We start from the raw sequence: 22,026 nt of genomic DNA on the forward strand, positions 1-22,026 counted from the left end.
GGGCTCTCTGCTCAGCACTGAGCCTGCTTCCTCCTCTCTCTGCCTGCCTCTCTGCCTACTTGTGATCTCTCTCTCTCTCTCTGTCAAATAAATAAAATCTTTAAAAAAAAAATAAAATAAAATAAAATTAGAAATCAATCTTAACAGATTTAAGGGGAACAAATTATATGATTATTTCAATAGATGCAGGAAAAGTGTTTAATAAAATACAACACCTACTTATGAGGAAAACAACTCAGAGAGCTATGAGTAGAAGGGAGCTTCCTCAATCTAATCAAAGGTATCTATTGAAAAGCTCAGAGCAAACATCGTATTTAATGGTGTTAGGTAGGAACAAAACAAGAAACAGAACAAGATCTATGGTGCAACACCATTCATGTAAAATAAAACACAGGTATCCTCCTCCGATTCTCTTTGAAACCTCATCCTTGGAATTTCATCATGAGGAGAAAAACCCATTAGCCTCAGTAAGGAAAGATCAATTCCCTGGTTTTTAGGATGCAGGCATATAGATACAGCCAGTAATAAAAAGCTGGGAAATGTAATTTTAAAAAAAGACTCAACTTACTCTGGCTACAAAAATTATAAAACGGCTGGGAATAACCTTAAGAAATGCCAAAAACCTATATTTAAAAACTATAAAACTTGACTGAAAAACATAAAAGAAGACGAAAGAAAGAAAGAAGAAAGGAAGGGAGGGAGAGATCTTGGAACACTATATCAAAAACTAATGATGTATTGTATGGTGACTAACATAACACAATAAAGAAAATAAAGTACTAATCACAGATTAAAAAAAGAAAGAAAGATGGGACGCCTGGGTGGCTCAGTCATTAAGCGTCTGCCTTCGGCTCTGGGATCGAGCCGCTCATTGGGCTCCCTGCTCTGTGGGAAACCTGCTTCTCCTTGTGTTCCCTCTCTCTCTGTCTCTGTCAAGTAAGAAAAAACAAACAAACGAACAAACAAACAAACTACTGCATTCCTGGAAGGAAAGAGTTACATAATAAAGATGCCAATTCTTCATAAATTATTCTGGAGATTCTTTTCCCCAAGTCAAAATCAAGGAGTTTCTGTGGACTGTAACAAGTTAATTCTAGATTGGGAAGAGTAAGTGTACAAGACTAGAAGTCAAGACATTTTTGAAAAAGAAAACCAATGAAGAGGATCTTGCTAAATTCCTTAGTTTGATTAAACAAGGCTTAAATAATACAATTTCACTTTTGCCATTGAAAAGTAGAAAAACATAGTAGAGTTTAAAGTATTCACCAGTAGAATTAAAAATGTGTCATTTTTAAAAATGGGCTATAATATTCTTTAAATGGGTCCCCTTAAAATTTGGACTGTAAAAGATAAAAACCAGGAAAATTGGAGCACCTGGGTGGCTCAGTTGGTTAAGTGTCTGCTTTTGGCTCAGGTCATGATCTCGGGGTCCTGGGATCTAGCCCCACATCGAGCTCTCTGCTCAGGGGGGAGTCTGTTTCTCCCTCTCGCTCTGCCGCCACCCCCTTGTGCTGTCTCACTTTCTCTCTCTCTCTCTCTCTCTCTCTCTGTCTCTAATAAATAAATAAAATCTTTTAGAAAAATCAGGAAAATATAGTATGACTAGCAATTGACAGAAAACCAACTACCAGAAGGATTTTATCAATATGACAGACAGAGCACCAACTCCTAATTGATCTGTCTAAAAATTCCTTGGACTGATAGGAATATTTACTTTTAGGAAAGCACATCCAAAAAGGCAATGGAAAATGAGAAGGGCAAAATGGGTGGTCTGGAGCTGTAGAACTAGCATCCCAGATGATAACAAAAAATTAAGAACATAAATTTGTTTCAAGCACTATGGAAAATTTCCTAAAGTTACTTATGAATTATACACCTCAAAAAAAGTCTCAGTAAATTCCAAAATGTTGAAATCATGCAGTCCAGTCTCTGGCAATTTTATGATAAGATTCAAACTTAGGGACAAAAGAATGGGCAAAAGTAAAACAAAACAAAATGAAAAACCACTTTCCACTTGTAAGTTTTAAAACAGACTTCAAAATAACTCTGGCTGAAGAGGAAACAACAGCTAAAATGATAAACTTCAGAAATGACAAACAATGACCTACGTTATGTAGCTAAAGTAGTCATCTAGAAAAATTAATAACCTTGGGGGGCCTGGGTGGCTCAGTCGGCGAAGCATCTGCCTTCGGCCCAAGTCATGATCTCAGGGTCCTGGGACCAAGCCCCACATCAGGCTCTAGGCTCAGTGGTGAGTCTGCTTCTCCCTCTCCCTCTGCCTCTGTGATCTCTCTCTCTCTCCCAAATAAATAAATAAAATCTTAAAAAAACTTAATAACCTAACTACATGTACTAAGAAATGGGAAAATAGATGAGAAAAGAATTAATTCTGATACATTATATTCACAGTTGTATGTGCACACACACACACAGTTTTCCTTCCTTTTTTAAGATTTATTTATTTATTTATTTACTTTAGAGAGAGAGCAAGAGCGAGCATGTTTGGGGGGAGGGGCAGAGGGAGAGAGAGAATCTCCAGCAGAGTCCTCCCTGAGCTCGGACCCTGACCAGTGGACTCAAGCTCACAGTGCCAAAGATCATGACCTGAGCCGAAACCAAGAGCCAGATGGTCAACCAACTGAGCCACCCAGGCGCCCCAGAGTAGGCTCAGAACCAGCAGGCATGTGGTGGAAGGCAACAGAACAAAATGGGACCGAACACATGAGAATTAACTGAAGATCGCAATACAGAATGACTGCAACAGTTGGAAGCTCCTCTTCTCTACCAAGTAGCTGAGCTGGCAGCTGGTGCAGGCCTGCAAGAAAAACCCGTGACCATCCTCTAAAGAAATGGAATGAAATGTCTACAGAGAGGTAGAGCTTCCAGCATGGAAGTTGGCAACTCCTGAACAATTTTCTCCTCGTTCCAACATTTGGAGAATGTGAACTCTGTTCTTTGGTTCCCTGGCCTACACAGAAGACTCATAGCAGGAAAACAGACCTATTTTCCCTAAAGCAGATTAAATCCACAATAGCTATCCAGCATTTCTTTATGAAATATTAAAAAACCACTAAGAGGGGCACCTGGGTGGCTCAGGGTGTTAAGCCTCTGCCTTCGGCTTGGGTCATGATTTCAGGGTCCTGGGATCGAGCCCCACATCGGCCTCTCTGCTCAGCGGGGAGCCTGCTTCCTCTTCTCTCTCTGCCTGCCTCTCTGCCTACTTGTGATCTCGGTCTGTCAAATGAATAAATAAAACATCTAAAAAAACCATTAAGAATCCTCAGAAATTTGAAGAAGGTCTTTGACACTAAAAATAATCAAGTATAACCTATAGGAAAAAATGAACTTAAAGGAATTCCAGAAAATGCAAGGAACATATGGAAAGAAAATTTTAATTTAATTAGCATATTCAGAAAACTAAAAGAAAATATTGTATCCACAAAACAAGAATAGAATATTATGTAAAAGGAATGGAGAAGAAAAAATAATTATTGGAAATTAAATGTGATTATTGACGTTCAAATTCCAATAGAAATATTGAAAGGCAAAACTGAAGAAGTCTGCTAGGAAATAGAACAAAACAATACAGACAAAAAATATGAGCAGAAATATAAGGACTAGGAAGAACAATTTGAGAAGTCCAGCAAGCAATTAACAAGAGTTCTTGAAAGATAAAAGTGAGAAAAAAGAACAGGAATCAGAATAAGTAGCATCATCTTCATAACACTGATAAAAGATAATAGGGCAACAATTTATTTTTTTTTTCTTTTTTTTCTTTTTTTTTTTTTAATTTGACAGACAGAGATCACAAGTAGGCAGAGAGGCAGGCAGAGAGAGAGGAGGAAGCAGGCTCCCCGCAGAGCAGAGAGCCCGATGCGGGGCTCGATCCCAGGACCCTGGGATCATGACCTGAGCCAAAGGCAGAGGCTTCAACCCACTGAGCCACCCAGGCGCCCCTAGGGCAACAATTTAAAAAAGATAATAGGACATGGCGCCTGGGTGGCTCAGTCGGTTAAGCATCTGCCTTTTTTCTTGGGTCATGATCCCAGGATGCTGGGATCCCAGGGTGAACTGCTCCCTGCTTAGTGGGGATTGGGGGGCGCATCTGCTTCTCCTCCCTGCTTGTGGTCTCTCTCTCAAATAAATAAATAAAATCTTTAAAAAAAGATAATAGGGCAATGTTTTCATAATTCTAAGAAAAAATGGTTTTCAATCCAGATTCTACACCAGCCAAAATATCCATCAAAGGGGGCGCCTGGGTGGCTTAGTGGGTTAAAGCCTCTGCCTTCGGCTCGGGTCGTGATCCCAGGGTCTTGGGATCGAGCCCCGCGTCGGGCTCTCTGCTCGGTGGGGAGCTTGCTTCCTCCTCTCTCTCTCTCTCTGCCTGCCTCTCTGCCTACTTGTGATCTCTGTCTGTCAAATAAATAAATAAATCTTTAAAAAAAATCCATCAAATATGACAATGGAATTAAAATATTTTTAGAGGGCGCCTGGGTGGCTCAGTGGGTTAAGCCGCTGCCTTCGGCTCAGGTCATGATCTCAGGGTCCTGGGATCGAGTCCCGCATCGGGTTCTCTGCTCGGCAGAGATCCTGCTTCCCTCTCTCTCTCTCTGCCTGCCTCTCCATCTACTTGTGATCTCTCTCTGTCAAATAAATAAATAAAATCTTTAAAAAAAAAAATAAATAAAAATAAAATATTTTTAGATATGCAAAAGCTAAGAAAATTTCTCTCAAATATCCTTTCTTAGGAAACTACTTGAGGATGTTCTCCAGCAAAACAAGGGTATAAGCCAAGAAAAAGGAAAATGTGGGATCCACAAAACAGTGGATCTAATCCAGGAGCACAGTGATAGGAAATATCAGGGATGCCAACTGGGCAGAAGGCCTGATTGGCAACCAGAGCAGATTGAAGTAGGAGAATGGCAGGCTCTGGGAGAGAGAACTCCAAGAATTCAGAGAAGAAAGGGCGTGTGTGTGTCAACTCAAATATGAGATGGTGTGATTGGGAATTTGAAGAAAATTGAATGCAATGATGGTTAATTAGTACAAGAAAATAAAGGAAAGCACCTAGAAACAGGAAAACAAGAACTGATAACAAATTTATGATCAAAATAAGAAAGAAAGTAAAATATGTCATAATTTTACCAACTAATGGTGCATAAGAAGAGAGAATTCACTGGACCTTGATGCTGAAACAACTCTCTTTCCCAATGGCCCAGGGTTCATCAGTTCAATTTATACAAAGGAAATGTAATCCTAGAATGTGTCTTCTTGATCTGGCATCAAAAATATTTACATAAAGGGGCGCCTGGGTGGCTCGGTGGGTTAAAGCCTCTGCCTTCGGCTCAGGTCATGATCTCAGCGTCCGGGGATCGAGCCCCACATCAGGCTCTCTGCTCAGCAGGGAGCCTGCTTCCTCCTCTCTCTCTGCCTGCCTCTCTGCCTGCTTGTGATCTCTCTCTGTCAAATAAATAAACAAACTCTTTAAAAAAATTTACATAAATATCATAACCCACATTCAGGTTATGATATCTTTGGTTTTCAACTTGTCTTTGGTTTTCAACTTGTCTTTGGTTTTCAACTTGTCTTTGGTTTTCAACTTGCAGAAAACTTGCTTATATACACAGAACATGGAAGGATAGGTTTTCATTGCAGGATGGGACACAGCCCTAACTCAGAAGGCCTGGGTGCTCCTGAGGGTGGTCTTGGGAACTCCTGCCACACTGTATTTGATATTCATACTGTTATCTTTAGTTGTTTGTAAGTATAAATATTACACTCGAACCTCTTCTATTAACTTTCTTTAAAAAAAAACCATTTTATTTATTTGAGAGAGAGAGAGAGAGAGAGAGAGAGACAGAGGCAGGGGGAGGGGCAGAGGGAGAGGGAGAAAGCAGACTCCCCACTGAACAAGGAGTGCTACACAGGACTTGATCCCAGGACCCCAAGATCATGACCTGAGCTGAAGGCTAATGCTTAACCAACTGAGCCACACAGGTGTGCTAACTTTCAATAGCAATGTATCTTTGACCACTGGATAGCAGCTTCACTTGACTTTTGAACTGTCAGAACATTTACATCTCATCCTGATAAAGAGGAAAAGATAATCTCTAAAAAGGTAGAGAGTGGAGGAAAGGGGAACAGAAACATTGGAAATTGAAGGATGCCAGTAGGCGTTATCCATTTTTTCCCTTACCTGAATGTCATGGAACTTAAGGATATGATTCAAGTGTTCATCACAGTAAATATACAAGATGGGCCAAGAAACTGCTGACTCAAGAGAAGACTGCCTTACCAGATATCCAAACACACTCTGTAATGAGGGGGGGCGGTGCAGAGGGAGAGGAAGAGACAGAAAATCTCAAGCAGGCTCCACACCTAGTATATAGCCCAACGTAGGACTTGATCTCACAACCCTGAGATCATGACCTGAGCTGAAATCAAGTGTCGGATGCTTAACCTACTGAACCATGCAGTCACCCATGGCTCCCCCTCTTCTGGTGTAATTCAGGAAGAACTCCTGCTGTGGCAAACTGTGGTGGGCAGCGACCGAGTTCTAACCAGGGTTAAGTTCAGGGATGTTCTCCAAGGGACTTCTGGGAAGCCACAGACGTTCTGCTCCTCCTGGAATGGATTGGGTCTGGAGGTGACATCTGAAACAGTGGCAGTAGCTCAATCAGGCATCAGGGATCTCTTCATGAGAACTTTCTCTGTGGTTAAGGGTTCCACTACCGTAATTACTTTTTCTGTTGCCTATAACACAAATTGTTTGTGACCCTGGGAGACTTATGACCAATTCTGTTACTTCCCAGTTTGGGCCTTTCATTTTGTTTTCTTTTGGTTCTTTTCTCCCCTTGCTTAGGTTGGCCGTTGTTTTATCTTTTGGTCTTGTTTTTGGGTTCTCAAATAGTCAGTTTTGAGATTGATTTATTAGTTCTCTGGTTTCTCTGTGTTCCAGCTCAGTACTTTCTGTTCTCATCATTCCTGTTTTCTAGATATTCTGCAATTTGTTTCTTAGACTTCCTTTAACCAAAGATTTTTTTTTTAAGATTTTGTTTATTTATTTTGACAGAGAGAAATCACAAGCAGGCAGAGAGGCAGGCAGAGAGAGAGGAGGAAGCAGGCTCCCTGCTGAGCAGAAAGCCCGATGCAGGGCTTGAACCCAGGACCTGGGATCATGACCTGAGCCGAAGGCAGCGGCTTAACCCACTGAGCCACCCAGGCGCCCCCTGTTTTCCATTTTAATTGTCAACATTCTATTCCAAGAATGTGCTCTGGAGCACCTGGGTGGCTCAGTGGGTTAAGCCTCTGCCTTCAGCTCAGGTCATCATCTCAGGGTCCTGGGATCGAGCCCCGCATCTCTGCTCAGCGGGGAGCTGGCTTCCCCAATCCCTGCCTGCCTCTCTGCCTGCTTGTGATCTCTGCCTGTCAAATAAATAAATAATAAAATCTTTTTTAAAAAAAATGCGTTCTGTATTCTTTTCTATTTTTTGAAATTTCTTCAGGGCTCTTTCTGGCTTAATATTTGGTCAGTAGTTATCGCTCACTCCCCTCTGCCATGATGCCAGCATGGGCTCTTCCTTGTGGTCTCAAACTGGCTATTTTATCCATGAAGTTCCTCCCAAGAAAACAGAAAGTACGTCAACCAAGGGCATTGAATGCCAGGAAAGGGGCACCCAGCAGTACTGGGAGGTTGATGTGGAAGAAGCTTGGTGATCCATCCAGGTAGGAAACTGCTTCCACGCCTAAGGCTGGAGTTCCCACCAAGAGGCCCTCCTTGATTCCAGGTCTTCTCCCTGTTCCCCTCCAGCCTTAGGAAACCCATTGAACAGTATCTACTAATAAGAGCAATTTTTGTTGAGAGATAAGGAAATCAGCCCACTTGACCTTTCTCCCACCTCTTCTCTCTCTCCATCCTTGGTTTCCTTCTCTGAGTTTTATTTCTGTAGCCTTGTTTGTCACAGTTCGTGGTCTTCGTGGCTTTCGTGGTCTTCTGTCAGACTTCGGAGCGCTGCCACTCCGTGTGCCTGCGTTGCTCGCGTTTGGCTCAAGCATTTCGGCACGGGTTTCAGATTCTCATTCATCGGCAGAATGGGATGATTCCACCCGAACCCATTACTGAAGACACCCCTTGGCTTACCTATACCCTGTGGGCCTGCGCTCGAAGCCACGGCTCACTGGTTTGTCCCCAAGATGTGCCAATTCATCTGAACAGCCTGTGCGGCAGCTGAACTCTTCAGAGACGCGTCTGCGCTCAGCTGCCTCCTTTCTAATCAGTGGAGAAAGCAATATTGGTGTGTGACAAAGGAGGATTCAAAGAATATTAAATGGCACCCCAAAACTGTAATGAATCTTCCTGAACAGAGCAGTATTTCATTCCAGCAGAGGAAGCACAGTTTGCTGGAAATATGTGAATAAATGGGCAGATATATAACAGTCTTATCCTTGGGGCAAAACAAAGAGAATGACACAAGTTGGTGTTTTGCATTCTTTTACGGCATGATCAGTCAGGTGTAACCACAAGCAAAGATGGAGGGGAAGCAAAGAAAAACAAAGTTTAGGGGCACGCCTGGGTGGCTCCGTTGGTGAAGCATCAGCGCTCGGCTCAGGTCACGGTCCCGGGGTCCTGGGATGGAGCCCCGCATCAGACTCCCTGCTCCGTGGGGAGCCTGCTTCTCCCTCTGCTTCTTCTCCTGCATGTGCTCTCTCTCTCCCTCTGTCCAATAAATAAAATCTTTAAAAAAAAAAAACAAAGAAAAACAAAGTTTATTACAATCATAGGTCTTCGACACAGGACACCTGCCATGCGGAGCTGCACTGGGACGCCGCAGGGCGGTCAGGAGGCAGACAACAGGAGGGAGGGGAAGGTTTATGCCACAAACTTGACTGTGGTTTCCATGAGAGAGGCAAGGCAGAACAGGGCGAACAGTTTAGGGTTGACTAGTTTTAATAATCTTAGTGGGCTTCGGGCTACGGGGTGTCTCTAGTTTCCTGACACCCGCCCCTGGGATGATTAGGGCTGAGGCAGACCCCTCCCGAGCGGTGGGAGCCCGCCCGCCGCAGGAGGTCTCGAACTGGATTGATTAGTTTGCATATCAAAGCCATGCTCCTGGCTGGAGCCACGTCAGAGAACTGACTAGCTTCCCCCCTCTCTCTCTGCCTACTTATGCTCTCTCTCTCTGTCAAATAAATAAATAAAATAAAATCTTTTTAAAAAGTTAAAAAAAAAGATTTTATTTATTTGTTTGTCAGAAAGAGGGGGAGAGCACGAGGAGGGGGACCAGCAAACGGAGCACCAGGCTCCAACCCAGGACCCTGGGACCATGACCTGAGCCGAAGGTAGACGCGTCACCGACTGAGCCCCCCAGGTGCCCTGAACGTTCATTCAGGATAGCAAAATATAATACACAGGAAATACTCAAATCTTTACAACGGAGTTGGCTTAAACTGTAATCTGTGACACTGGTTTTCTGACCACGTACCACACCTCCAAGAGCAGCCGCGCTGTCCCGCTTTGTGCCTTGGTTCTGCTGTCCTTCTGGGCACCCATTTCTCCCCAGGGTTACAAATTCTGGAGACCTGATAGCTTTTTTCCCCCACTGTAAGGGGCGCGCCATGAGGGCAGGGCTGCTCCTCGTTCTCTGCTCTATCCGGAGCCTGAAAAGTGCCTGGGCTACAGTCAGCCCTCAGATGTCTGGTGACCTGACAGATAAACTCCCAACACACACCTGCGCCTTTGTCCCCAAAACATTTATTTCAAATGTAATGCATACTCAAGGGATATATTTAAATAACGTGCAAGTCTAGGGAAGGTTTGCTTTATATGAATGCATGAGAAAGCTGAGGTGTATAAAATCTGAGCCATGGGGTCGCCTGGGAGGCTCAGTGGGTTAAGCGTCCGACTCTTAGTTTCGGCTCGGGTCGTGATCTCGGTTGTGGGATCGAGTCCCACATCAGGCTGCACACTCAGCTGAGTCTGCTTAAGATTCCCTCTCCCTCTTCCGTCCCACTCATGCTCTCTTTCTCTCAAATAAATAAACAAATCTTAAAAAAAAAAAAGCCCTGGGTGATGGGTAAGGAGAGGGCAACCTCATCACTTTGAAGAGAAGCTGGACAGAGTTTCTGGGCGGGGATCCGGCCTCAGCTTCCCTGGGAGCTCCCTCCTGGGGAAGCCAGTGGGCAAGGTCATGACTGACCACCAGCCATGTGGCAAGGCTGAGATGGGGACCAAGGACTGAATGTGTCTGTCTTTTAGGTCACATTTTTTCCGATGGAGACTGGTTGCTTCCAAACCTGGAACCCAAAGTCAGGCCGGACCCTCCTCCCCAGAATTCTTTCCCTCTCTCCTTCCTCTGTTGGAACTCGTGTCCCCGTGGCCCTGGTCCTTTTTTGTTGTGTGTATTTACCCCACAGGTTTTTGAGGGAGGGGCATATTCTCCAGCAATTCCCTAAGGAGCGTGTAGGAGAGAAATTTTCAAGAAGTTGCATGTCTGACAGAGTCTGTATTCTGCCTTTAGATATGAGTGATAATGTGGCTACTATGGAATTCCATGCTGGTCATGATTTTCCTCCAGCGTCTAGAAGCACGTACCTTGGAGAGGGTCTGTTTTCCGTCACGTGCTGGGCACTCGCCGCGTGTTTTCAACTGGGTGGCTCCCGTTCTTCAGCTCTGGAACTGCGAGCAAAGCTCAGTCTCACCCCAAGTCTTTGGAGAAGATTCTATTTTTTTAAAAAAAGATTTTATTTATTTATTTATTTATTTGATACAGAGAGAGAGAGAGAGAGAGAGCAAGCAAGAGAGAGCACTGGAGGGGGAGTATCAGGCAGAGCAAGAGGGAGAAGCAGGCTTCCTGCTGAGCAGGGAGCCCAATGCGGGGCTTGATCCCAGGACCCCAGGATCATGACCTGAGCTGAAGGCAGACGCTTAATGACTGAGTCACCGAAGAGCCTCTGGAGAAGACACTTTTGACACCTTACTTCAAGGCCTGGATCTGGGTGCAGAGGACAGGATGTCCGTTCTGAGCACACAGGTGGGAGACATTCATAGGCTCTCTCCATTCCAGGTAGCACTTTATGCCCTCGCCAGGTACAACGAGGCAAATGTCCTTCGGAGGATGAATGGGAAGCAGCCTGTGGTACGTCCACGACAGGGAATGCTACTGAAGGACAAGGTGAGGGTCATCCCACTGAGTGAAAGAAGCTGGATGCCGCATTTATATAAAGAGTCTACACTCCGTTTACATAAAACCCTAGAAAAGCCAAATGAACACGTAGTGATAGAAAGCAGATGGGTGTTGCCTGGGGACTGGGCCGTCGGGACTGCTGGGGGGAAGGGTTTACAGAGGGGCATGAAGACTCTTTTGGGGGTGATCGCTGTGTTCATGATCTTGATTGTGATGGTTTCACAGGAGTATACATGTGTCGAAATGTGCCAATTTGTATACTTTATGTTCTATTATTTTTTTATGTGTGGTTTGAACTCACACCCCTGAGATTAAGACCTTAGCTGAGATCAAGAGTCAGACACTGGGACGCCTGGGTGGCTCAGTTGGTTAAGCAGCTGCCTTCGGCTCAGGTCATGATCCCAGCGTCCTGGGATCGAGTCCCACATCCTGCTCCTTGCTCGGCGAGGAGCCTGCTTCTCCCTCTGCCTCTGCCTGCCATTCTGTCTGCCTGTGCTCTCTCTCTCTCTCCCTCTCTCTCTGACAAATAAATTAAAAAAATCTTTAAAAAAAAAAAAGAGACGCTTAACTGACCGAGACACCCAGGCGCCCCCCACTAAGTGTATACTTTAAGCGCTACATTTGGATGCATGTAAGTTATACCTGAGTAAAGCTCTTCGAGGGGTGCCTGGTGGCTCAATCTGTTGAGCGAACGACTCACTCAGGTGGCTCAGCTCCTTTCCGCTCAGGTCATGATCTCAGGGTTGCGGGATGGAGCCCCGTGTCAGGCTCTGTGCTCAGCAGGGTGTCTGCTTGGGATTCTCTCTCTCCCTCTCCCTCTGGCCCTCTCCCATCCCCAAAATGAAGAAATAAATCTTTTTTTTTTAAGCTGTTTGAGGGTGCTTGGGGGCTCAGTTGGTTAAGCCTCTGCCTTTAGCTTGGGTCATGTTCCAGGGTCTTGGGATCGAGCCCCTGCATCAGGCTCTCTGCTTGGCGGGGAGCTTGCTTCCCCCTCTCCTGGCTCATGCTCTCTGTTGCTGTCTCTGTCTGTTTTTCTCTCCCAAATAAATAAATAAAATTTTAAAAAGAATTTTATCACCTAAAGAAGCTTCCCCAAACAAGAGTTTAGTCCGGCCTACTTTGAACTTTCTCTGAATGGAATAATGCCAAGTTTGTTTCTTTCTTTTCACTAACCATCATGTTGGTGATACTAAATACAGCGACGGTTCATTCGTTAGCATTCCTGTGTGATATTTCCACGTGTGGATACACCACAGCTCATTTACCCGTTCTAGTCTCGTTGGGCATTTGGGGGGTTTCCTGGTTTTGCTTACTACAGAGAGCCAAACGTCCAGCCCGGAACATTCTTCTTGGAGCCTCTGTCCTGGGCACACGCTGTGTGTGTGTTCGATCCGAGCAGATAGAGCCAACAAGTTCCTCAAAGCTACTGCACCAAGTTACAGTTCCGCCAGCACCGCTCAGGACTCATTTCCTCACATCCTCGCCCACACTTGGTACTGTCAGAGCTGGGACTTTAGTTCCTGCCTATCTTGTAGGTGTGGCTGGTATATCACTGTGCCTTCATTTTCCTCTGCCCTGATCCTAGCACAATTGAGCACCTTTTCATACATTTATGAAAAGTTCTGCTTTTGTGACATACCTGTTCAAGACTCTTGCCCATTTTTCTATGGAGTTGTTGGGCTCTTTCTTATTAAACTGGAATTCTGGGGCGCCTGGGTGGCTCAGTGGATTGAAGCCTCTGCCTTCCGCTGGGGTCATGATCTCAGGGTCCTGGGATCGAGCCCCACATCGGGCTCTCTGCTCAGCGGGGAGCCTGCTTCCCCCCGCTCTCTGCCTGCCTCTCTGCCTACTTGTGATCTCTGTCTGTCAAATGAATAAATAAAATCTTAAGAAAATAAATAAACTGGAATTCTTTTGGCATGCTGAACACAAGTCCTTGGTCGGATAGATGTGTGACAGTCATCTCACTAGGTAGCTTTTCATTTTCTTTATGATGTTTCTGATGAATCCAAATACTTGATTTTAATGTGGACCAGTTCTCGATCTTTTCCTCTGTGCTTATTGCTTTTGTATCGTCTATACAAATGCTTGCTTACTCCTAGCAATGAATATACTCTCCCATATTTTTCTCTAAAAGAGTCATAGTTTTGCCTTTCGTGTTTATGTTTCTAATCTATGTGAGATGGACTTTTGTCTATGGTGTGATGTAGAGGTACAGTTTTGCTCCATTTCAGTCTCCATATGAATGCAGCCTCTGTCACATATCAGGAGTCCGCAGAAGAAAAGGTCCTATTTCTACGCTCTCTATTCAGCCCAACTGCTCTGTTTGTCCATCCCCACACCCCAACTACACTGCACTGAGTTCCGTAACTCTAGAATATGCTCCAAATCTGGAACAGCAAGTCTTTCCCCTCACCCTTCATCTTCAAGAGTGTCTCCTCTTTGGGCGCCTGGGTGGCTCAGTTGGCTAAGCGTCTGCCTTCGGCTCAGGTCATGATCTCAGGGTCCTGGGATTGAGCTCCGCATTGGGCTCCCTCCTCAGCAGGGAGCCTATTTCTCCCTCTCCCTCTACCCCTTTGCCTACTTGTGCTCTCTAGCTATCTGTCAAATAAATAAATAAAACCTTTAAAAAGAGAGTGCCTCTTCTATTCTTGGGGCCCTGCATTTCCGTAGAAAGTTTAGAATCAGCTCGTTGTATGATGATCTTGATAGGTATTGCCGTGAATGTGTGAATCAATTTGGGGAAACAGTATCGAGTCTTCCAGTCCAGACATTTATTTAGGTCTTCCTTAAGGTCTCTCGTTAAACTTTTATCATTTCCTCCCCAAAAGGCCTGCGAGTCTTTTAGAAACGTATTCCTAGGTATTTTGTGTTTTTTAAAATGTTATTGCAAAAGGTATATTAATTTTTAAAATTTCATTTTTGAACTGTTCACTGCTGATAGAAGTATAGGTAAGTTTTATATATGGATTTTGTATCCAGCAACCTTGTTAAACTCTCTTAATAACTGTAATGATTTATCTCTAGATTCTTTGTATTTCATAGTCCACATCAAATCACCTGTGAATAATGACAGTCTTTTCTTGCCTTTAGCTTTTCCTTATTACTAGGGCCAACATTACAACGTTGACAAAAGTGGTGATGATAATGAGCACCCTTTACTTATTTCTGATCTCAAGGGAAATCCTTCAACATTTTACCATTAAATGTGGTGACTATAATTATTTTTATAGGGCTTTTGTTAACGAAGCTCACTTTAATTCCCAGTTTCCTGAGTTTTCTTTTTTTAATTATGAATGGATGTTGAATTTTATTGAATGCCTTTTCTGCACCTATTGTGATGATCCCGTAAATTTTCTTCTTTAACGTATTAATGTGGTTAATTACAATAAATTATTTTCTATTGTTAAACCAACTTTGCACTCCTGAGATAAATGCAGCTTGATCAGTATGTATTACCGTCCTTATATACGGCTAATATTTTAAAAAATATTTTATTTATTCATTTGACAGACAGAGATCACAAGTAAGCAGAGAGAGAGGAGGAAGCAGGCTCCCTGCTGAGCAGAGAGCCCGAACAGCTAATATTTTGCTTAGGATTTCTCATAAGGGAGCTTGCCAATAATTTCCTTCCCCATGACGCCTTTAATAGGTTTTTGTTATTCTCTGTGAGAATGTGTATAAAACTAGAACCATTTATTCTTGAATATTTGGTAGATCTTCTTGATTAAGTCATCTGGGCCTGGAGTTTGATTACCGATAAAAATATTTTATGATTATATGACTGTTTAGGGTTTCTGCCTCTTCCTTGTGTGTGTGTGTGCACGTGTACGTGTAGACATTTAGTTCTATTGTAACTAGGCAACTTGTATGTTTTAATGTTTAAAACTGAGCATCATCTTTCCTTCCCAGTGAAACAAAAGGAAAATTTAAAAATAAACAGGAATGAAATGACAATAGAGAATGTCAGTTCCAGGTAAGATCCTACAGGTTCCTGTGATCCTCCCACTGACTAGCAGGGCTCAAGTCATCATTAGGAGACAATTTTATTTTATTGATTGATTGATTGATTTAATTTAAATTCTAGTCAGTTCACATATAGTGTAATATTGGCCTCAGGAGTAAGATTTAGTGATTCGTCGCTTACACGTCACACCCAGTGCTCATCACAGCAAGTGCTCTCCTTAACACCCGTCACCCATTTAACCCATCCCCCACCCGCCTTCCCTCCAGCAACCCTCGGTTTGTTCTCTGTGCGCAAGAGTCTCTCATGGTTTGCCTCCCTCTCTTTTTATTCCCTTCCCCTGCATTCATCTGTTTTGTTTCATTCTTTTTAAAAAAATTTTTTTAAATTTATTTTAGAGAGAGTGCGCACACGCGTGGGGGGGGACAGAGAGCAGAGGGAAAGGGACAAGCGGGCACCCCACTGAGCACAGAGCCCAACCCAGGCCCCATCCCACAACCCCAGATTATGACCTGAGCCGAAATCAGGAGTCAGATGCTCAACCGGCTGAGCCACCCAGGTGCCCCACATCTGTTTTGCTTCTTAAGAGAGATTTTTATTTTGAAAGTGTCATCTTCCACTGCAAGGGTGTCAGTCAGAAGAGAAGCCATGTGGTCAAAATGCCCACAAACCCACGTGAGCATCTCAAACCCACCCTTTGCTGACCGTCTATAACCTCATTTTTAAGGTTCTTTTTCTTTTTTTATAAGAGTAAGTGGACAGATACAAGTTGGTAAATGCTAACTGTCCATACCCACGTAGAGACACAGTGTAATCTCTGAGCCCAACATCCAGAGAAAGGAGGAAAACAGCTAGAATTCCAGACACCACTACGCAGGGGCCTCCCACCTTCCAGCTTCCAGCTTCCTTCTGCTAAGGGAGCAGAAGGTTTTTCTTTTTTTCCCCACAGAGCACAGTGGTGTTGATTCCATAGTTTTTGTTGAGGCAGGAAGGGATAAAAATACATTTGGAAAGAAAGGGGTAGATATGTTTTCCCACTGCATTCCGCTCAAGGTGCTTCCCCCCAAAATAACTTGAGAACCATGGTATAGAGGGAGGGAAAAGAGACTTCAGAAAACAGGGCAAATGAGCACAAGAGAAGGGAAAAAAAAAGAGTGCAACTTGCTCCCAGGGACTGCAGAACATTAAAAAAGGAAGATTGGAATCCAGGGGTGTTCCATTACTCAGCTCATCCTCCCCAGACGTCGTCAACTTCATCTGCCTCACCTTCGCCTTCATCTCGTCCTTCATTGGTATCTTCCAATCCTCCCTCTTCAACATCATCGTCTTCTCCTCCTTCCCCTCCTCCATCATGCACATCGGGCACCAAGCAGTGCTGTCACGGATTTGGCCAAATACCATCTTGGGTGACCCGTGCAGAGTCTTCTGCCGCTGCATGAGGCATGTCTTTTCCTGCTAGCGGGCTGCTGCCTTGGACTTGAATGTTTCTCGTCATATCCTTTCCAGATTTCCATTTGATTTCAGTGGACTTTGAAGATGGATCACCACTCTCATTCAGATGAAACTCTTTGGAGAGAACTTTATTTTCAAACTAAAGGTTTTCACCAAAAATTTTTTTAAAAAAGTGTATTCTGCACCCTGATTTAATATCTTCAAATTTGGTCACTTCAACTCTCGTCAGATAACGCAGGGCCTCTTCGTCCCCCTCCCCAAGCAGAGCCGACACTTGTGGATGGCTGACAAGTGTGGTTACTCCCAAATTTGGAATTTTGGTGATAAAGTCTGACCTCTTCCGAAGAAAAGGTTGGTGGAGTTTGCTTTATTTCTGTTCCGCTTTCAAAATCTCCTCACTGGTTTGTTCTTTAAGTCTGCCTGTTTCCTTTTGTACTTCATCAATCCATTCAAATTGCTTCTTGCCGTTCCTTTTCTCCCTTCAACAAGTGCTGAGAGGCGGCCTTCTCCTCCCGCTTGGGGGCAAGGGGCACTCTCGGTTTCTTCAGTTGAGGCGGGAGCAAAGACTGGCGTTTCGGGGGCCGTGCTGTGAGGAAAGTCCATGAGACAAGAGCAAATGCACGCCTGGGAGAAGCTCTGATTGCTCTCTGCCTTTTCCTTTTCTGGGGATTTGTTCATTTCAACAGCATTTTTCAATGCATTGGCGTGAGGTTGTTCATAACACCCATTATTTGAAATCATGACCGCATCTGCAGCTACGCGTCATTTTCCATTCATGATACGGCTCCTTGGTGCCCTTCCTCTTGTCCTGACGAGGTGTATCCGTGTTATGATCCTGCCGGGGAAGCTCCCACCTCAGCCAGGCAGTTCTGCTCGCCCCCCCAGCTCCATCGATCGTGTCACCATGCTGGGGACAACACCATCCTGTAGACAGTGATGCAGACATCGTGTCTACGCCGGTGTCTGAAGTGGGAACGACACAAAGACCCAAATACAAGTGGGTGAGCTCTATTCCGAACTTAAGGAAAAGTGGGTTTTCTCTCAACTAAGGCAGGACTTTTTCATGAGAAAAGAGCTGAACTTCCTTCCACTGTATTTCTGATTGAAGTTCACAACCGTATTGCTTGTTAGTTCTCATGAAGAGTGCCATATCTAGCATTTCTTGGAGGTGTAGCTGGGACAGGACCCAGGTGTCACTCACATAAGTCATAAAGAAATGGCAGATTTTTAGCCCTTGGAAAAGTAACATCCCTTATACCTATGGAAAAAAATTATCTAAACATGCCTTTCTCTGCAGCCTGTCCCCAGAGCTGCACCTTAAGCCAGCGCTCACTGCCCGCCTCACCGTGCCTGGACGCGCTCACTGCCCGCCTCACCGTGCCTGGACGCGTGCTTATCATCTCTCTGGTTAAGATCGTTGCTTTCAGAATGACAAAAATTAGCAAGACAGGAAACAACATGTGTTGGAGGGGATGTGGAGAAAGGGGAACCCTCTTACACTGTTGGTGGGAATGCACGTTGGTGCAGCCACTTTGGAGAACAGTGTGGAGATTCCTCAAGAAATTACAAATAGAGCTTCCCTATGACCCTGCAATTGCACTACTGGGTATTTACCCCAAAGATACAGATGTAGTGAAAAGAAGGGCCATCTGTACCCCAATGTTTATAGCAGCAATGGCCACGGTCGCCAAACTGTGGAAAGAACCAAGATGCCCTTCAACGGACGAATGGATAAGGAAGATGGGGTCCATATACACTATGGAGTATGATGCCTCCATCAGAAAGGATGAATCCCCAACTTTTGTAGCAACATGGACGGGACTGGAAGAGATTATGCTGAGTGAAATAAGTCAAGCAGAGAGAGTCAATTATCATATGGTTTCACTTATTTGTGGAGCATAACAAATAGCATGGAAGACATTAAGAGAAGGAAAGGAGAAGTGAAGGCAGGGAACTCGGAGGGGGAGACGAACCATGCGAGACTGGACTCTGAGAAACAAACTGAGGGTTTTACAGGGGAGGGGTTGGGGGGTTGGGAGAGCCTGGTTGTGGGTATTAGGGAGGGCACGGATGGCATGGAGCACTGGGTGTTATATGTAAACAATGAGTCTTGGAATGCTGCATCAAAAACTCATGATATTCTCTATGGTGACTGACACGACACGATAATAATAATGAAAAGACGGTTGTTTCCACAGTTTGGAGGTTTCCCCCATGGTCACTCACCTCAGGGTAGCTGCCATGAGGGCAGAGCCTTAGCCCTTGGCAAGTCCCAGCCGTGGAGGTGAAGGTCCTTGAGTCTCTAGCCCTCCTTCCCAAGAGGGTGGCTGCTGACCGGGGAGCTGACTGTTGGTTGCCGTGACTGAGCTGGCTTCTGGGTTCTTGTCTGTCAAAGTCTGTGGAGCCATTTGAGATTTCTGGTCCGCTGGTCCATCTTGGTTAGTTTCTCTTGTCTTTCGTGGTGAGAGACTGAAAGTCCTGTTTCTGGCAGTTGTGACTGTGTTCCAGGATACAAAGCTGACCAGGCTCCTATAGCGTGTTTGTCTTCCAGTTTAGAAACAGCGAGCCTGGGTGAGCTGTCCAGTCTCCCAGAGTGAAGTGACACACAAGTCGTTCTTTCTGTACTTCCTGTCTGGGGCCAGAGTCATTGCGCCCAAGGGTTAGCAGTTTCTGCGGGGGAGGGCGGGCAGGGGCCGGACAGGAGCCCTCCCTGGGAACTCGGGCTCTGTCTACACTTAGCTTCTAGCTCTAGCTGCAGAACTGGTTCTGCCTGTTTTCTATGGTCTTTGCCTAGAGCTCTGCTCCCTGGAGTCCAGGGGAGCAGGGCACGCGGTCCCTGGGGGAGTTCGGGGCACCTGTGACATCTGGGGCACAGCTATTGCAGGTCTGGGAGGGAAACAAGTGGAGTCCCAGCGAGCTCATGAGCCCAACCTCCACTCGGGCTCCGTGAGGCTGGTTCTGACTGCTTTTTCTTCATTTCTCCCCCTTAAAAGAACCAGGGGAATTTTAGGAAAATACACAAGTGGGCTAAGGCAGGATGCCAGGAGAAGCTGTGGACACCAGCATGACGTCAGAACCTTCCCACTGATTCCTAGCTTACCCTCCGTGCACCCCAACAAATTCCCAATTTGCTATAGTGCCCCATGAAACAGGGGCAGCCCCTGCACCTGTCAGTCTGCACCCAGGGGTTCCCGAGCCAATGGGCTCAGCCCTCCGGGAAGACACTGAAACTTGGTGCCAACAAAGATCCCCAATTCAGACACAGTCGCAGTGGAGGCACTTCTGTCCCCACTGGAGGCCTCCTTCAGAGTCTCCTGCATGTGGGAGGGTTTGAGGATACTCTTCGGGGGGATGAAGGACGGGTTTTGCTCTGTATGCATGTCAGTGGGAGGAATTTCCCTGAAAGGTACCTTTGCTCACTTCTGGAGGAAATGAACAAATGAGGACATGAGTCTCTCAGGGCCACAGGAAGTCCTATTTCCTTTGATTTCAAAGACATTTGAAGACTGGAGGAAAACCTTTTTAAAATTTAAGCCCACACTTCTGATATTGTGAAAGTACCAGCTCCTTAAGGTTAGGAAACAAGAAACCACAGACTGGGTTGGAGCCCAGGCAGGTTTCCTGAGCAAAAATCTCACCACCAGTTCCCTCACAGCTCAGAGGGCTGTCCCCAGGATCAGGCGACAGGCTCTCGAGGCCCAGGCCCCCCTCACACCCCGGGCAGGCGTGGTGCCAGTGCTGGAAGACCGCCTCCAGTAGCCCGACTTCTCTTTCACCTCGAGGAGAGGGAACCACAGGAGAGCTGCTAGGTCAAGTGTGGCGGGTTAGGGTGGTTCAGGGAGGCTGCAGCCAGGCTTCAAGGTCATCGGGATGGTCCTGGAGTAGAGAGAGCAGTGATGGCACTGCCCCGACAGCAGCCCCATAGGTACAAAGAGGGAGATGGACCATTTCAGCTCACACCCAGGCCACATCCAAAGAGCTGGTGGCAGAGCAGGGAGTCGTTTGTTGTGATTTCTTTTATTTTTCCAAATAAACGTACATTTTTGGAACTAAATTTGTATTCTATTTCTTTAAGAAGGCCCAGGTGCACTTGGATGACTCAGTCAGTTAGACATCTGCCTTTGGCTCAGGTCATGATCTCGGGGTCCTGGTCAGGAGGGAGTCTGCTTCTCCCTCTCCCTTTGCCGTTCCCCCTGCTCATGGGTTCTCTATCTCTCTCTCTCCCTCTTTCTGTCTCTGAAATAAATAAATAAAATCTTTAAAAAAAGAAAAGAAGGAACCAAATTGAAGGCCATCTGGGTGGCTCAGTCGGTGCAGTGACGAGCTCTTGATGTCGGCTCAGGTCATGGTTCAGGATAGTGAGATGCGAGTCTTGTGCCAGGCTCCCAGCTCAGTGCAGAGCCTGCTTGTCCCTCTCCCTCTACTCCTCCCCCTGTTCCCTCTCTCTTAAATAAATAAATAAATAAATAAATAAAAATTTTTTTAAGGGCCCAAATTGTATAAACTCCAGTCCCCGTCCAACATGGATCTGTCCTCCAGTATGCCTGTTCTAATATTTAAATAAGTTAAAGATATCGATTTTATGGGGGCAATATCATATCCTGGTTTCTTCGATGCACAAAGGTAATTTCCAAATGCTCAAAAAGGAAAAGAGAGGGACGCCTGGGTGGCTCAGTTGGTTAAGCGGCTGCCTTCGGCTCAGGTCATGATCCCAACGTCTTGGGATCGAGTCCCACATTGGGCTTCTTGCTCGGTGGGGAACCTGCTTCTCCCTCTGTCTCTGCCTGCCTCTCTGCCTACTTGTGATCTCTCTCTCTCTCTCTCTCTGACAAATAAATAAATAAAATCTAAAAAAAAAAGGAAAAGAGAAAAATTAATTAATTAATTAATTAAGTCATTGAATTTGTGGTTATCATACACTAATAAGTAAAGATAAAATTTGTATGAATAACCATATAAAACCAACTATGCTATTAGTAAAAGTCTAAACTGTAGTCTTATTTCCTCAGTACACTCTTTCTCTCTCTAAAACAGGTTTTGGATAAGAGAAAATGAAAACTGTTTTGTTTTTTTTTTAATTGCCAGGATGTCCTGGTTGCTAAGTTACAGGATAAGGAACAAGGAAACACACATTGCTATCAGGCCAAACATTAACAGTTGTGGAGAAGCTTCGGGAGCCTCCTTCTGTATTAAACACTCTTCCTAGTATTTCAAGGGCCTTAACGATGTAAGAGACAAATGGGGAAGTGGCCTCAAGCCTGACAGAAAAGGGATGACAGAGTTTCCCCTCCCCAGGCGCCTTCATGGGCCCAATAGATGGCTGTCACAGGCTCCACCAGTCACGGGATCCTCTGGCCATGTAAGTGGGGCACTGGGTGGCTTCACGTGGCTAAGGCCCTGGTCATTCCACTCACCTCCAGATGACAT

The 22,026-nt window shown here is 45.1% G+C and overlaps 1 pseudogene; it reads right to left on the bottom strand.

The window, feature by feature from the left end:
• Positions 1-16,375: 16,375 nt before the first annotated feature.
• Positions 16,376-22,026, bottom strand: LOC111139130 (annotated as a pseudogene).

Source organism: Enhydra lutris, unplaced genomic scaffold (genome assembly GCF_002288905.1).
Source record: "Enhydra lutris kenyoni isolate GAN:26980312 unplaced genomic scaffold, ASM228890v2 scaffoldscaffold96, whole genome shotgun sequence".
NCBI lineage: Eukaryota > Metazoa > Chordata > Mammalia > Carnivora > Mustelidae > Enhydra > Enhydra lutris.